The sequence below is a fragment of the Meleagris gallopavo genome, chromosome 2, assembly GCF_000146605.3.
Source record: "Meleagris gallopavo isolate NT-WF06-2002-E0010 breed Aviagen turkey brand Nicholas breeding stock chromosome 2, Turkey_5.1, whole genome shotgun sequence".
NCBI lineage: Eukaryota > Metazoa > Chordata > Aves > Galliformes > Phasianidae > Meleagris > Meleagris gallopavo.
In genome coordinates this window covers 47,416,340-47,432,926 of record NC_015012.2, presented here as the reverse complement: position 1 = coordinate 47,432,926, position 16,587 = coordinate 47,416,340, and the positions used below count along the sequence as shown (strand labels likewise).

The window sequence follows — 16,587 nt, the reverse complement described above, 5'->3', positions numbered from 1 at the left end:
CCAGGACAAGGAGGTCAGCCCCAAAATATTTACAGACTAACAGACAAGCCTAGCACAAGCCCTACGAGCAGAATCAGTAGCAAGAAGCTACTAAGTACTACTCTATCAAAGAAATCTGCTCTTCAATGCCATCTCCTCTTTTTATAATGTTCACTTTCTCATAAGAAAAGTTTCTAAAACTACTACAGATGCTCAAGGTCTCTGATTCCAAAGGAGGAGAAGAAAAAAGAAAAGATGAAAAAAAAACAACATACCACTACCAATAAAACAATAACAAACAAATTAAAAAAACAAACAAACAAACAAAAAAAACTCCTTCCACAAGCTGGATAAGAACCTGTCAATTTCTAGCAATAATAAAGTTGCTTTATAGTGCTCATGATTATGGGAAAACACCTGAAGGAAAAGAACTTCAGCACTGTTCTCAGAGTTGCTTGAATTCCTTTTCAAAGACCTGAACTTCACACAATGGGAGAGATGCTCATTTGGTTAATACCTGATACCTGCTTTCACAGGCTTTAAGTCTCCTGCAAATTGCTTTTCTGTTACAGAAGTTGTGTGCTAGCACTTAAGGTGCTTCTCTTTTTGCTTGATCCTTGTGCTTAGGATATCACTATATTCTGTCCTGGAAAAGACCAGTGTTGTGCAAATTCATCATTCCACGCTCAACTAGCAGAGGAAATTAAACCCAAACAACCTGCAAGGAATAAAATGCGTTCTTGCAACACAAAGAATCCAATCTCAGCAAGAAAGTTACATGACAATGATTGCAAGTTTTAATACACAAAGCATTAAATGAACTCAAACCCATTTCCATGTGGAGATTCAAACACATCTGAATAATCTTGTTCTCACATAGTAACGTACTCACCATGTCTGCATGCCTTTCACATTTTGGCACTTCATTTTCAGATATCTGTTTCTGCTCCAGAGCATTTCTTGACAACCAGCTAAAGTTCACTAACATTGTCATATTTATTTCATAGAAAAAGGCAAAAAACTTCGTTGTCACCTTGGGGAGGACATCTGACTGTGCATATTCCATAGGGTAGCCACTCCTGAAATCACACAACTATGATAATAACTGAAGTTCTTCTGCATTTATTTATTTTGTTGTGTCTCATACGAAGGTTTCATAGCCCTCTTAAAGAGAAGCTCTTTGATATTTTTAAGGTCAGTAGAAAAGATAATATCCATGAGACAAATAAAATTTGTAATTATTTTCATTCTGAGTAGGGCCACAGTCAAAACACTGAGATAGGGAACAAAGTCTCCCTAGAGTCATATAACCTTGAAACTGCAGTCATGGACAGTTTAAGAAATAGAAAGAATGCATCCAAAAGTAAATCCTCAAATTCCAGTGAACAGCTCAATGCATTATGAAAATATAAGTAGAGATGCATCCATTTTAGAGCCATCCATTTTAGGGGTCTCTTCTCTCCATTTAAATACATCTTTCTGAAAGACCCTCACAAAGAGAATGGGAAGGGGAAAAATAGAAACCGAAAGTATGTTTCTGTACCAAACCAAAATCACAACTTATTCTCTTACGCACACAGTTTTCAAGGTGCAGTTATTTTTCTTCAGATTTGCTAGCAGTAGAGTGATTGTTATGTAACAACTCTAATTATGCTGTTTTATCTCTTAAATAAAATGCTCGTAATATATTTGGCTTCACTATACAGTTTCAAAGAAATAACTTTGTATGTTATTGTACAGGGGAAAAAAAATGACAACACAAAGCAAAAGTTTCAGAAGTAGATCATACATAGAAAAGACAGAATGTCAGCACTGTCCTGAAGGTTCATTCACTTTGTAATAAGTAAACAAGAGGAAGAAATATTTTTCCTCTCATCTGTAAACTGTTCTGGAAAGCTAGACCAAAAAAATAAAAACTAGAATGTTTGGTTTGGCATTGCTGCCTCTTATTCACAAAAGGGAAGCCTACTTCAAGCCATAATGAATAATTATCACACTTGGATCATTCACTGAGTTCTTTTCTCTCCTTAAGAAATGGTAACTCCATTATATTTGCAAGGAAAGGAATGGATGCAGTTTGTGACTCAGTGTCAGGAAAAGGACTCCCTGAAAGCTGGTTGTGAGCTTCCTGCAATTGCAATGGACTTGTATAACTGAGAGAAATATTACTGATGAGTTGGGAGGTTGAGAGATGGGCTTTAAAATTATTAGAAAAAGAATATCCAAGCTTTTCACAAAAGTGTCATTTGAGCTGCTAGCCAAAGTACAGTTGTGCATAATGAAGTTACTCAAATGTATGTATCCTGTAAAACACATTTTTCTCTTTGCAGCCATCAGAAAAAGACCATCTAGCTTTTTGCATGGAGAAAAGTGTGATTAATGGAAATGTCCGGGGTTTTGTTTTCATCACAGAGTACATGAAATTAGGAAAACACCAGTACAAAGACCATAAAACATTCAACGGATAAAGCTTTCTCAACTCTGACATGTTCCAGTTATCCAAGTACTGCTGCTGGCTGCCTCCCAGCCCTGGCAGCAGGACCACTGCATGCTTCCTCAGCTTCTCCTTCTCCCTACTGCATAGGTATGTATGTCTGGGTGTATATACTTAGTTATATATTTGCACACTGCATACACATGGAAAAAAGGAAATAAATAAAATATAAACAACAGCACTGAGCACACTCACTTGTAAGTAAGTTGTCAGAATGAATGGCCTCGTAACTAAGATTGGGACATTTCCTGTAAAAACACCACATTATTTATCAAACATCTCCAGAGCACAAGTGTTGAAGTGTGACTTGCAAATAATACATTTTTAGAGCCAAAGCTGGCAGTTATCTACAGAATACTTGGACTAATTGCTACGGTGAGCCAAGGCCCTCTCTCTGTATATGTCAGCTTTGAATATCGCATCCCCAGATCAGAAGAGTCCTGCAATTGCAAGATTAGCCTACTTATATTTGTGGCATTTAAATGCATATTCCTAGCGAAGAGCACAGAGAAATTATATAGCTTAAAATTATACTCATTCATGCTTAGTCTCTGGTTAATCACAATTTTGTACTTTGACCTAGCTTTCAAACATAGTACCAAATAAATATCTATTATGCATTGAAATAACAGTTTTCTGATATTACTTTACGGACAGATCATAAAAGAGTACACAAGTGCTGAGTCTTCCAGAGATCTGTTAAGCTTCTTGAACCAACAGCCTTCACAGCTGGTGCCAGGAGACGTTTTTTGGAGAACTGAATGTTGCTTTGTAGTTTTCTGTTAGATAGGAGAAAAATCACCCCAAATCCTTTCATGCTTTAGATTTAAAATTATCTGAGGTACAGCGATCATTTGGAAACATGTTTGGATACAGTTGCGGTATTCAATAAAGGATTTCCACCAGTGTTACCTTACATTTTGAGAAGTCTTAGACAATACTAAGGCTGCATGCCTTTTTAAAAATTTCTGTTATTTACACTTCTCACTTTGAATAGAAGTCCTAGATATCTTCTCTTCTCCTCCAGAATAGTTCACACCAGTGCTGAAGACCAACTTTCTTAAGTTTCCATTTTAACCACAACGGGAAGTGAAGATTTTTATGCCACAAGTAGAGAATCAGAAACCCGTCACACATTAAACAGTCAGCTTTCCTTTCTCTTGTGTTGTCAGAACTGTCATCACTGACACAGGGATATTTCTCTTCCTACCTTTTCTCATCCGGGGAAGTTTTAAGAGAGTAAAAGATGTATCACATATTCATATGTAAACAGCATGAGAAAGGAGCAATCAAGTATTTCATTTCTATCCTCAGAAAGATGATGAAAAAGAGCAACTGGCTACATAAAGCAATTCAATTTTCCTTAAATAAGCTAAAACCAATATAATTCCCAAAATCATGTCAAGAAGTTTCAAGGGCATGTAAATATTTTGCACTGTATTAGAAGTGTGGAGGGATACAAATAAGTTAACATCAACAAATCACTGTACTGTACTGTATCAAATCTTATACCATAACCAGCAATAAGAAACAATCACACATACTTCTTTCATATTGAGTAATTTTTTATGACATGTATATCAGCAGTGTGGTTTCAGAAAGAAATAAAAGCCATAGCTTACATTGTTTTCCCACTGGCAGTGTAATTCCCACTGACAGAGTGATATCTGAAGCTTTTCCATTTACTTCAATTTATGTAAACACAGAACACAAAGTTAGGTCACAAGAATAAGAAAGCTTCTGGAGAACACATCTTTTCTCTCATTTCTGTGTCCATTTGATCTAGAACTAGAAATCAATACAAATAAGGGTGGGGGATGGGGAGAGGGACAAATCTCTGAACAGACTTGACTATATTCAAGGGGATATTACTCAGTTCAGTATCAAGAACTTCAGCGAATTTCCAAAGCCTTTTGAATTCTCTGAGCTAAGCCCAATGAATTCAGATGAAAGTTCCTTTTCTTCCACTTTCTAAGGGAAGAAATAATTTAGGTGAACCTTACAAAATAGCCTCCCATATTCAGTGATGGAGGAACAAACCTAAAGCCCTGCCAAGATATACAACTAAATATATGTACATTTATAAGCCTTAATGTTTTATTCAAATATTAAATACTGATTTGCTGAAGCAAAAACATAAATGTGTTCCAATAAATGCTATTTCAAGTTAAGTAATTCAGCCTTTGGTACATAAAAATCCCCATTCTTCCACTCTTACTGCCTATTCCACATTCTGCACTCTGGAGGATGCCAACACACGAAGTGCATACTAATGACCCCAAGTTTCAGCTGGATCCAGCAGGGGGAACAGCAAAGTAAGACCAGCATCTGGGCTCCCAGATGATGTCAGCATATTCAGCAAGGCAAATTAAAAAAGAAAAGAAGACTGTTGTATCTCAAAATTTCAAATGCATAAAGGGCTGTGTATATTACCAGAAAAAGCAGGAAACCATTCTACCACAGAAGCAAAAGAGTTAATGCAGCCCAGAAGCCTTACTCCATTTAAGCAATAGGAGCAGTTAGAGAAAGAAGTGTTTGTTCCTCTAGATCTGACTGCAGTCACTCCACCTCCTTCTCACCCCCATCTTCTTCTCCCTGCCCTCCCCTCAACCTGTGTAGCGGTTCCAGTGCTATCACCAGACTGCCAGCATTTTTTGCCAAACAGGGGTTCTCATTCCTCTCTAAGTGCCGACCTGTCATGGCACATCAACCAAACTACTGCCACGCCAGTTTCAAATTCTGCTGTTTATAAGCTTTTTCTTCTCCTTGGTCCCTACCTCCCCCACTTTTCACAGCTCACTTGCAGGGACAGGACATTCCAAGATACCACCTCTGGGAACACACGAGTCTGAGGTTTGGGCAGTCCCTCCGACACTATCAGGGTAATGCTACCATGAAATGGAAAGCAGATCCTTAATAGAAGTGAGATTTTTTGTGGTTTGGATTTTGTTGTTGCTGCTTGCTTAACTCCAACTCCTTCACAGCTTTAGCAAAGGCTATTACACAGTTAGGAAAGAAGCTGCAAGGCACCTTATTACAAAAGTAAGGCCAAACATTTCAAAACTGATTAGTCACTTAGGAATCTGCGCTAATTTGTGGAAAACAGGAGCCATTCTTCAAAAAATCATTTCAGTTCAAGTTGAAGTCATGACCAAATTTCAAAATTACTAATAATCTTGGGAAATTTTGAAAGCTTTTGATCTAAATGTAAGAAACATTTTATCTATTTTAAAGCAGGTATCTATATAGTACTTCTCTCCAAACAATCTTATTAATTGGTTTCATTTTCAACGTAGGTGTGATATAAAAACAAGCAAAGACAAGGAACAAGATTTGGACTATATAAACCCCAGAGGGTTACAGTAACATACTTTTTTAATGCTTCTAGGGCTATTTTGCCTTTTCCCAAAGTGGCTGAAGGCAAAAATCTACATGCAAGTTCAAGAATTTTATTATTTATTATAAATTAATATTTATTAATTTATACCAGTTAAATCAGATCACCTTAACTACCAACTTCAAACCTTTTGACAACTGTTAAATTTGATTTTGGGCCTTGCTAAAACCATTCTGGTTCATGAGAGCAGCAGCAACCTGTGTGTGTGATCATCTATATCCTTTGGCACCCTGTTCTGCTTCTGGGAAAGAAAAGCTGCTAGAGCTGTTGCAAAAAGCAATATTTTCCCTCTCCACTCAGGTATTAGCAGAAGCTCTCCAGCAAGTGGTAAAAAGAAGGCTGAAATGACCTTACTCATTAAGTCAGAAGGCAAACCGCAGGCTATGATGGCTTCCTTAGAAGCCATAAGCATTATATGTATGTTAAAATATTTGAACTGGAAGACTAATTTTAGGTATTTGTATTTTTTGTATGCATTTTATTTGTAAGTGTGAGCCTGGTACTGCAGGCTGTGGGGAAAATCCAAACAGCACAAATTAAGCGTTAATACTTTATATGGGGTATGAGACATACTTTGTCAATTTCCCATCTTTAATTCAGCCTATCAAAGCACCAGTGGGCACTGGCATCTCCAAAACATCTATCACGAGCAACATCTTTAAAAATACAACTAAGCAATCCTAGATTAACACGAGATAATCATCAAGGGAAAATGATTTGTTTTCTTTTACAGATAAAGATCAACTGCAGGAAGTACAATACTATAGAGATATTGCAATATTTACATTATGCCTATTTATATATACGTGAATGTATACTTACATTATGCCTTCCACAAACACAGAATTAAGCATGATTTTTTCTATCAGCAATGCCAATTTCATTTCAAGGAAAAGCCCCAACTACTTATCTCATTTCCAGCAAGCATACAACAGGATTATATCATTCATCTTTGAAAAGTAATATGCAGGGAACCAGGGAAGGAAACTGCTCGTGCAGAGGAATTTCATGTCTCCCTCACATATTCAGTTATTTACACTAAAGAATTTGCTCAAGTATCTATATCCTTGCACCTGATATGGGTACAGATAAGACAAAATATGGTTTAACAATATCAAGAAATGTACTCTTCGCTCAGTGCTGAAAGGTTGTAATAAAGCTTTATGACAGTTACAACTTCAGGCATTTAAACTACATTTAGGGTTGCAACCTAGGTGCATGGAATGAGTAACAACAAAGATCTGGGGACTCATTTGATTATCATACATACTACGTGGCACCATGGCTAATCATGGCAAACATTTTGGTTTCATGACATTTATTCCTCCTGGGGGCAGGAGGAGTCGAATTTCTCAGGAATGGAGAATAACTGGAAAACAGAAAATGACACTGAATGATAAAGTCACTTCCTAAGATTCTCTTACTTTTGGCAGAGCAGTCAGGCTCACTCCAGAGTAGAAAACCTCCACCTCTATGCTACTCAGCGTAAGTCTGAGGTCAGTAGGTCTACCACTGCTGATTCAAGGAAAAACAAGAAACACCCTCAAAAACTACAAAGTAAAAGACAACAAACTGTTTGCAAAAAGATTATCTGAATTTTATGCTTTTATCCAGCTTTTATTTATTTTTTATACGCATAGCAGTTATATTATGAATGGCACCAGTGTGTTACCACAGTTGAAGTAGCTCTTGAAGATGGTCATTATTGCAGACTACTCTCCCTTGATCATCACTAATTCAGGAGCAAATTTAAATGAGTTAGTGCCAATTCATAAAGAACTCATTGTTCTACCCAAATTAATAGCTTTATATCTTGTGTTACCAGACGTGTTTCAGAGAGACAATAAATTTTTAAATCATAATGTCCCGCTTAAAGTCCGCTATAATATAATTTCTCATAAACAGTGGTGCATGAGGCAAATCTTAGAACTATGATCTTACTCTCAAAATAAACACAGAAAACTCTTGATTTAAGTTTTAGGTTAGATTCTATGCAGATCTGGCAGAAATACTTTCTACTATCCTCTAACTCACCTGAGCAAAAGCTCTCTATTCTGAGACTAGAAGTGGCACGCCGCCTTTTGGAGTTTGGACTTCACCCCAAAAATTAGTATACACTCAGCATTAGTACATCCAACAAAAAGGAAGGCAGTAAAAAAAGGCCCATTACATATCAATGTATCTTAGACCTAAAAAATATGAGCTTTTCAGCCTTGAGAAAAGAAGGATCCAGGGAGACTTTATAGTGGCCTTCCAGTACCTGAAGGGGGCCTACAGGAAAGCTGAGGAGGTGCTTTTTGCAAGGGCATGTAGCAAAAGGACAAAGGAAAAATGGTTTAAAACTGGAAGAGGGTAGATTTAGACTAGATACTAGGAAAAAATTCTGTACTGTGAGTATGGTGACACTGGAACAGGTTGCCGAGAGAGGCTGTGGATGCTCCCTACCTGGAAACATTCAAGGATAGGCTGGATGTGGCTTTGAGCAACCTGGTCTAGAGGGAGGTGTCCCTGCCTATAACAGGGGGTTGGAAATGGATGTTCTTAAAGGTTCCTTCCAACCCAAACCATTCTAACACGTTTGTCAGATTGTTCATATTAAAACGAAGAAAGAATATCTTCTACGGAAACAAATCCCCAAAACAAACATCAGTATACTAGAAACTGCTAGACAACTATTTTCCTAACTTACAGAAAAATAAAATGTAGAATTTTGAAAATACCTTTTGTTTTGTTTTGTTATTTTTTTAAGAAAAATTAATTCATATGTATAAACAAAAATGATAAAAAACACACCAACAGAACTTCCTGCCAAATGTAAGATTGAGTTTTAAATAGCATTATTATTTTGACAAGAAAATGTGCACCACTTCTGAGAAGTCCTATATTTAAAAAAAAAAAAAGCTGAAAAAAAATCCTGACTTCATTTTCTAATGTTTTTCAAGTGCAATATTTCACAAAGCCTAATGTCTTTTTTTACTGAAATGGCTACACATTGTGTCCTTTAAAGATGGATGCTCACTCACTGTTATACTCCCACAAAACAAACAATTGTAGTGTTTAAATCTGAACTTATGAAGAGTATTTTTTTTCCAAAACAGTCTTTCTAAATAGAAGAAACAAGTATAATAACTATGACTTCAGATGCTATTTAACCTTGAAAACAGGATTAGAATACACATCTTTGGCCTCCATTTGATCGCGGAAGGCAGAGATGCTACAAATAACAAAATATACTATATTTACTAGGCAACTTCACATTTCTAAATTATTATCATGTACTAATCATAATATTCATGCTGGATTTATCCTTGTGTCTAAAATGTCTGTGGGGGCAACAAACACATTCTTGGGAAGTAACAAGGGAGTGAGGAAAAAGAGAAATGTTTTATCCAAAAAAAAAAAAAAAAAAGGAATGAAATAGAGGAAGGAAAGGGAAAGCATAGACTCTATTCTGGTATTACTATAAATTACAAAAGAAACTCATGAATAGAAAACCAAACAGCATTTGAGGTACTGCACTTATGTTACTCTAGCTAAGTATGCAAAGTAGGATATTTCCCCCATGTATTAGATTTTTTTTTTTTAATCTCTACAAAATGTAACTAGTATAAATATTTACTTTTACAAAGGGTCAAGTGGACAAAATGTAATTCTCCCAGAAGGAAACCAGATGTTCAGTATCTTCAAAGTGATGTCTGTGCTGATAACAGCAGTAGCTAATCTTTCTTTCAGGGTTGAAGTTCATGCTACAGTTTCTTTTACTGAACAGCTATGAATCACAATGCTCTGGTGAGTATCTGCCCCAAAAGAAAAAGTATTTTTGTAAGGATTTTGTTCTAAGTGTACAGTCATCGATGCTCAAAACAAAGAGCTTTCTTTGAGCTCTTTGTAAAACAATCTCCAGCCCTGCTACCATCCACCTACTACATCCTTAGCTCAAGATGAAAGATGTCATAACCATTCCCAGAGCTCGGATTCCATAATACATGCATTTTAGCAAACCTCTGTATAACAAGTGGAATATACTAAGTCTCACAAATAGTCAAAAGTTTATTGCGAGAGACAGTTCTACACTCTGCACTGAGGCACTGCTATGATTGTTAAAACTTACCATAAACATTAACACTGTCCCTTGAACAGACTTAAAAAAAAAAAAGTAGCAAATACAGCAAATACAGATTTGTATGGGGTTTTCCTGTATTACTTGGCTAGTGCCATGACTAATATTTAGCTACAACATAATGCTTGCCAACAGATGCAAGATAAGTCCAAAATCCTGTGGGGATAGGCTAAGTGCTGGAAAAGCTTTGGAGGCATGAACAGTGGCTCTGTGTATCTCATTCAGAAAGCAAAAGGATTATTTAATTGCTTAAATTACCCTTAGACAAGCCTATCAAAGACAAACAAAACACCACTGCACCCCCCTTCAAAAAAAAAAAAAACAAAACCAAACCCACAAAGACTAAATTTACTACAAGACTACAAGGAAGATGGAAAGACAGAAAGATGGAAAAACAGACAGAAAGACAGACTCAAAATTGTTTTTATGTAGCTCATTTTTCCAGAAACCTGAAAACATCAATTTTCTGAAATGTGTTCTGAATATCACCAAATACCTCCTCAGAAGTTCATACAAGTGCATTTGGCTGGAACAGATATAATAATGCTTTCTAAGATAACAGCCATTCACACTTACAGGAAAAAGCAAGCCATGACAGAAGTTTAACCTTTGCTATGCTGGACCACTATGCAGTTAATTACTCTGCACAGTCTGTGAGTTTAGAGTGCAGGTAGAAGTAGTACCCAAGGAGGGGATCACACTGATACCTGTTCTGCCAACACCATAAGTGCATATGTACCTCTAGGCCATAATTGCAGCATGATTGATTTATGGCATCATTAACTATGTTGATGTTCATTTACAGCACTGTTTATTCTTGCTCGCTTTTCCGATCTCTAGTGGACATATGCACCTGTTATTTGAAAAACCTGCTTAGCTCTAAAAAGCCTGTAAACCTCCAGCTAAAAAGCATCTTAGGCATACAAAGCTGTACATTTCAACACTCCCCCTGTTAATTGATGGAGATCCTCAAGAAGAAAGGGGCAAAGATGATCTTGGTATGTCAAATGGCAAGATAGGATTGGGAAAAAAAGATACACATACACATTGAGGGGGAAAGAAAAAAACAAAAGGCAATTTTAGCAGGCACATATCAGAAACTCCAAAGAAAGAGGGCAGCACTACCCAGCACACTAGAATCAGTTAAACAGCTCCATCTAAACTCAGCATAAATACTGACTCTTTAAGTACCGGCACATTTAGCAAGTTCAAAAATAGAGTACTGGCACCTTGCTTACAAGACATGCTGCAACTAAGCATAATAAAAAGAAAAAGAAATAAAGGAAAACAAATGAAGTGTAAGGACTCTGATTTAGAGAGCTCTTTCAATCAACACCTTTCTCACACACTTTGTGAGATGAGAGTGAGCAAAACACTTGCACAGAGAGTATAAGGGATTGCACTGAGAGCACCCCACTTCCATTCATGTCTTTATGATATAAGAACCATCTTAAATGCCTACCATGCAGGGACTACACCATGAAGATAGAACTCATTACCTACCCAGGGCAACCAAAGCGCAGTACATCCCCAGAGCTTTTGCAACAACTGGGTTTTTTTGTAAGACACACTTATTTGTAAAACATAAACAAGTCATTCTTTCCCAATTATTTGTTTTTCTGCTCTGACTACACCTGTGACAAAGGAACAATGCTGTCACATGTCACCCATATCCCCTCTACTAACTAGTCCTGAACAGGAAAAAAAAAAGTCGTCTTCAAGTCAGTTTCACTGCTGTACAGGATGCTCAACAGAAAACAACAGATGTGCTATAATCACTGCTGCCCATTCATTTCCTTTATGTCAGAAAGAAAGCAGCAGTCATCAGTTAAGAACTCCTATCTACTGGACACAAAAGGAAGCATACACTTTTCCTTGATCATCTGACCACAACAATAGGAGACGGCAGCTGGAAAGGACTGACTGCTTTGAGGGAGCATGAGGAAAGTAGGGGTGAGCAGCTTGTCTTTGGGTTGGCTTTTAAATAAAGGTAGAGATAAGAATTTTTGTTCAACATCTTAAGATCAAAAACTTTGAAAAAATCCCTTGACCACAGAATATACAAAATCCTTATTATATTATTCCTGAATTTGTCCAGGCAATTCTTTTCATGGGATCTTTTTGGCAGCTGAAAGCCTGAAACATATGAACTGGTAAGAAAATAAGATAGCATCTGCGAAAGATGTTTAATCAATTAAAGCCTTTTTTTTTTTTAACACAATTTTTACAGAACTTAGTTTATATGTATTAAAGGTTTAGACTTTCAGTAGGTCACTGGCATAAGTTATTTGGATTAATATCTTGAGAAACCCAGACAGAACTGTGCAGGCTTCTGTTAAATTTCACAGTTACTGGACAGCTGTCCTGTAAACTATGAAGTAGAATTAGAGGTTTCATAAAATTGCCAACAGCAAGCAACCTTAAAGATGCAGTTCATATTAGGTCTGTATCAGCAATCAGCAGCAAAGGGTTTGGGGAAAACTTATTAAAAAGTGGTAGCTTTAATTAAAGTATTAGACTCTAATCCAGTATGCTATATTAAGCCCTGAATATTCCCATGGATACTCATGCAGCTGCACTAATAATCTGGTAGGCATTTTCTGCAATAAGAAACTTCAACAGGCCTTCACACCACAACTAACACCCCTATTTTTGCACTGCACCTTTTCTCCATTGCGTACCAAAAATAGAACAGACTCACAGACAAGCTTATATGCGGGCATGCATCATTCCTTCTATCCCACATAGTATGCAAGTCCTCATACCTGGCCCAAACAAAGCAAACGGAGATGCATTGATCAATGAAATTTTGTCTGTTTTTCAAACTTGTATTGGCCTACAGCATAAATGCAGCGTTTTAAAACTCATTCTGAACAAGTATATGGATGTGCTATTTTTTCCCCTCACTACACTAGATGTCGTGATTTTGAGTTGCTCAATTCCATATTCATTCTACCCAAAGATTAGCGTATTCTAAACTGCAACTCATTTAAACCATTAAAAGCACATCATACTTGCAATTCAAACTGATAATATCAACACATAAACAAATTTCATAAACTGTCTGCCCCACCCCCCTAAAAAATCTCAGGATTAAATATTCTTAAAACATCTATATTTAGTTTTGGAACTTGAAGAGAACTTGCCAAAATTGTTGGTAACTACTTGGTACAGAGTTAACACTTGTCCCTAAAAGCTGCATCTGTCCAAACCAATAAGCTTTTACTTTTGCAGAACACCACTTATCATACTTTAATTTTGTGGGAAAATGAAAAAATATTAATTCCTTGCTAAATATTCTTCATTTAGTCCTTGAATCACTCATGCCTTCAGTTGAAACATTCCCACACACTCCAGTTTTGTTGATTCAACAGTATTCTGAAACGCTGTAAACTGTGTTCTTGTCTGCAATTTATCCCAAAGAATTTTAGGAAATCCTCTGCTTCTTAGGACCTGCGTACAAACAATGTTTTCTCTGCTTTCAGAAGATAATTCATTTGAGTCTTCAGTCTCATTTAGCTTTTCTGTTCATTATAAAAACAGATTAAAAATCACTACAACTCAGAAATAAAGGCTAAGCAATGCATGAAATGAAACAGAATTCAAGGCTGGGGTTGGGGGGGGAAGTGGAATTTGTGCAAGCAGTTCACTTCCTAAGGTCATGAGATCAATACTTAATGTGCATTTTAATATGCACAAATTTCAGCTAAATAAAACAACATGCTGTGTGGGGCCTGGGAACGCTCTGCCCCTCCACATTTGTGGAAGGAAAAAAAATTGCTGGCAATTAACTAATCAGCAAATAAGACAAGCAACTAGCGTACTGAATTTAGGTCAACCCAATTTTTTGTTTGTTTATGTTAAAGCGTGCGGCTTTATTCAAATCCAAATGGCTATTTTTATAAAATACCAAGAATCTCTGGTCTTTCCTCTCTCATCCTCTGCAAAATGGTTTCCTACTTACAGACACAGTTATCCCTTGGATCCAAAGGAAAGATCTCACTAATGTTTAACAGATGTAAGCTTCAGCTGGATGCTAAGCAATCATGCTAGTGTCTATCAGAAATGCAACCTCAAAATATTGGAAGGGACAAAACTGCCACACTTCTGAAACTGTGTAAACATTTGATCACAACTGGATCACCTATAGATACTATAAAAATGAATTAAAAGCCCTACATTATGATACTTATTTATTTAGTTTCCTACTATAGTACATTAATATTCCCTCTGTTGCCTATGGCTATTAACATAATTTACTTCTTTTCTTTAATTAATCCATACTATACTGAGTCCAGCATTAGTTCCCTCAACTAGAAGGAGCAAAATAGGTTATTTATAAATCACAGAGTTTTTTCCAAACAGCAGTGTTTGTGCAGTTCCCCTCAAAGCCCATCACTGAATGCCTGCTTTCTTCTGAGAGAAGAAAAGATTCCTTTGGGTTGTCATCGGGACTGAGATGTTTGGTAAAAAAAGAGGAATAATGAAGAAAAAGGGACCTTCTTGCCTAAAGCCATCTTAACATTTTCTGTAGTCTCAGACTAGCCCTACTGTGAAGATGTCTGGAACGACAGAGATGTTTAGATAGCAAAATGAATGTAATCAGCTACTCCAATCAAGAGATATTTCGTTCACATATACTCTTGCATTTCTATATTCTCTCAAATTCCTCAGGTCCCCCAGGAACTTCAATAGTAAGAGTCCACCAAAAAAACCTCCTAAAAAAGTAAACTTGGAAAGAAAAATTAATTTCTTCTCAAAATGACAGAAGCAATATGGGAAATCTCTGCAGAAGACAAAAGTCCCGGATCTCCCAACACCTATATTCTGCTTAATTATAGGACTGTTCCTTCTCTATCAAAACACCACTTCTACCTCCAAAAGGGCAGAATAAAAGGAACTAAGCAGAACTTTAGCTACAGAACTTCAGCAAAAAAATAAAATAAAATAGTTATAGAAACAGATACTAAAACTGCGGTCTTAGCCTGTCATAACTGCTTGGATGCCTCCAAATTTTTATATTATCCAAACTTGCAGGCACATCAAAAAACCCCACCATTTTGGCTAGTATCTCTGGCCTTTATGGTATTACATGGGATTTGCATATCAAACAGTCTCGTGGTTTATTTGGAGCATTTTCACTGAATGCCAACAATATTTAGCTCAGCCAGAAGAATAAACATTATAAAAATTATATATATATATAGCTAGAGCACTCACCAAAAAAATCACTGTCAAGTTAGGCAAAGTGGAATCACTTTTCCTCTCTTCTCTTCAATCTATGGCATCCTGCAAAATTTAAGGAATTAGAGAAAAGATACAATAGAGCACAAACCTAACCCTCTGGGGAAGACATAGTCACCAAGCTCTATATACTTGAAGCCACGGCCCTAGTACTGCCTTTGCATTTTACCTTTAACAGTATCTGAAACAAAAACATAGCATGTGCTGAATCTGGTTAAGACAGACTAAAGGTATTAGATTTTCAACAGGAATTAGACACTAATGTGATTCTGAAAATCCCATTACCACCCCTGCGAGTACCTCCCCACCTACGTGTCATTAAAATCTAGATGAAACAGTTTATCTAAGGTTACACTCTAAGTCTACAGTGGAGTAGGAAAGTGCTCTCCAATTTCCAAGCTCTAAACACTGACAGCTTCAGGGCACTCACTGCTTCTAGAAATTGTTAGCACAGATTTTAAACCTAATTATCTTTAATGCCTGGAAACCACTGTCCAAATGATCCCCCACTTCCCTGCTGAGCAATGAAAGGACACATAGGTATCTGTTAGGCAAATCAGATCCACTAGTTATTTTCTAGATCTGTCTGCTACCTGCATCTGATCTAGCTACTTTCAAAGGATCAAAAACAGATACCATTTCATCTACCACTTAATAAAAAGCAACTATTTTGATAGAGTTGTGATGTAGTTCTTTCTAGAAGTTATTAACCTGTATTAAAGTCTTCAAAAGCACAGGTTTCTTGATTTTATAAGGGAAAGAACTCATTTCCTTAGTTAAACTTATAGTCCTTCCCAGCTTCACAGTATCACCCAAAACATCAACTAGAAACTGGACACAGATCTCTTTTTTTATTATTTTCATTTCTCTAAGCCACTGGTTGATGTTTGCATCTTCTGGAGCATTTCAAGGTTAATTTGCTTCTCTTTTCCTCCATCGCTATTTCTGTGCTACAGACTCAGCCAGATGTGACAGGGAAGAACCCACAGAAACAGAATATCAATGTTCTTCCTCTGAACTTTCAGGTAGCTATTGAATGCAAGACTGGATTTAAAAATAATAATATATTTTTTTCCTTTTCTTTATATTGCCATAAGGCATGTTTATGTACTTGGAGTGGAAACAGTTCACATTCATCTGCAACTGATTTCCTGTATGGCAAAATACCTCAGGCATTCAGCTGGCTGGGAACAGAGGCCTCTCACCATTACCAGGTTTTTGGGACCACGAAGTTCTGCCCAATGCCTGTTCCTATGCCAGAATAAATAGAATCTCAGCCGAGTGTCCAAGTTAATTTGGTCTAGGGGAACCAAACCATAAACAGGCAAGATTTTATGTTTAAAAAATCTATTC

At 36.8% G+C, this 16,587-nt stretch overlaps 1 protein-coding gene across 1 annotated transcript in view; it reads right to left on the bottom strand.

Moving 5' to 3' along the window:
• Positions 1 to 15,303, bottom strand: part of PLEKHG1 (pleckstrin homology and RhoGEF domain containing G1) — a 113,361-nt gene extending 98,058 nt beyond the window's left edge. Inside the window, exon 1 of the mRNA XM_010707180.3 lies at positions 15,211 to 15,303. The gene's annotated coding sequence lies outside the window, so the exon portion shown is untranslated. The remainder of the gene's footprint in view (positions 1 to 15,210) is intronic.
• Positions 15,304 to 16,587: the final 1,284 nt, after the last annotated feature.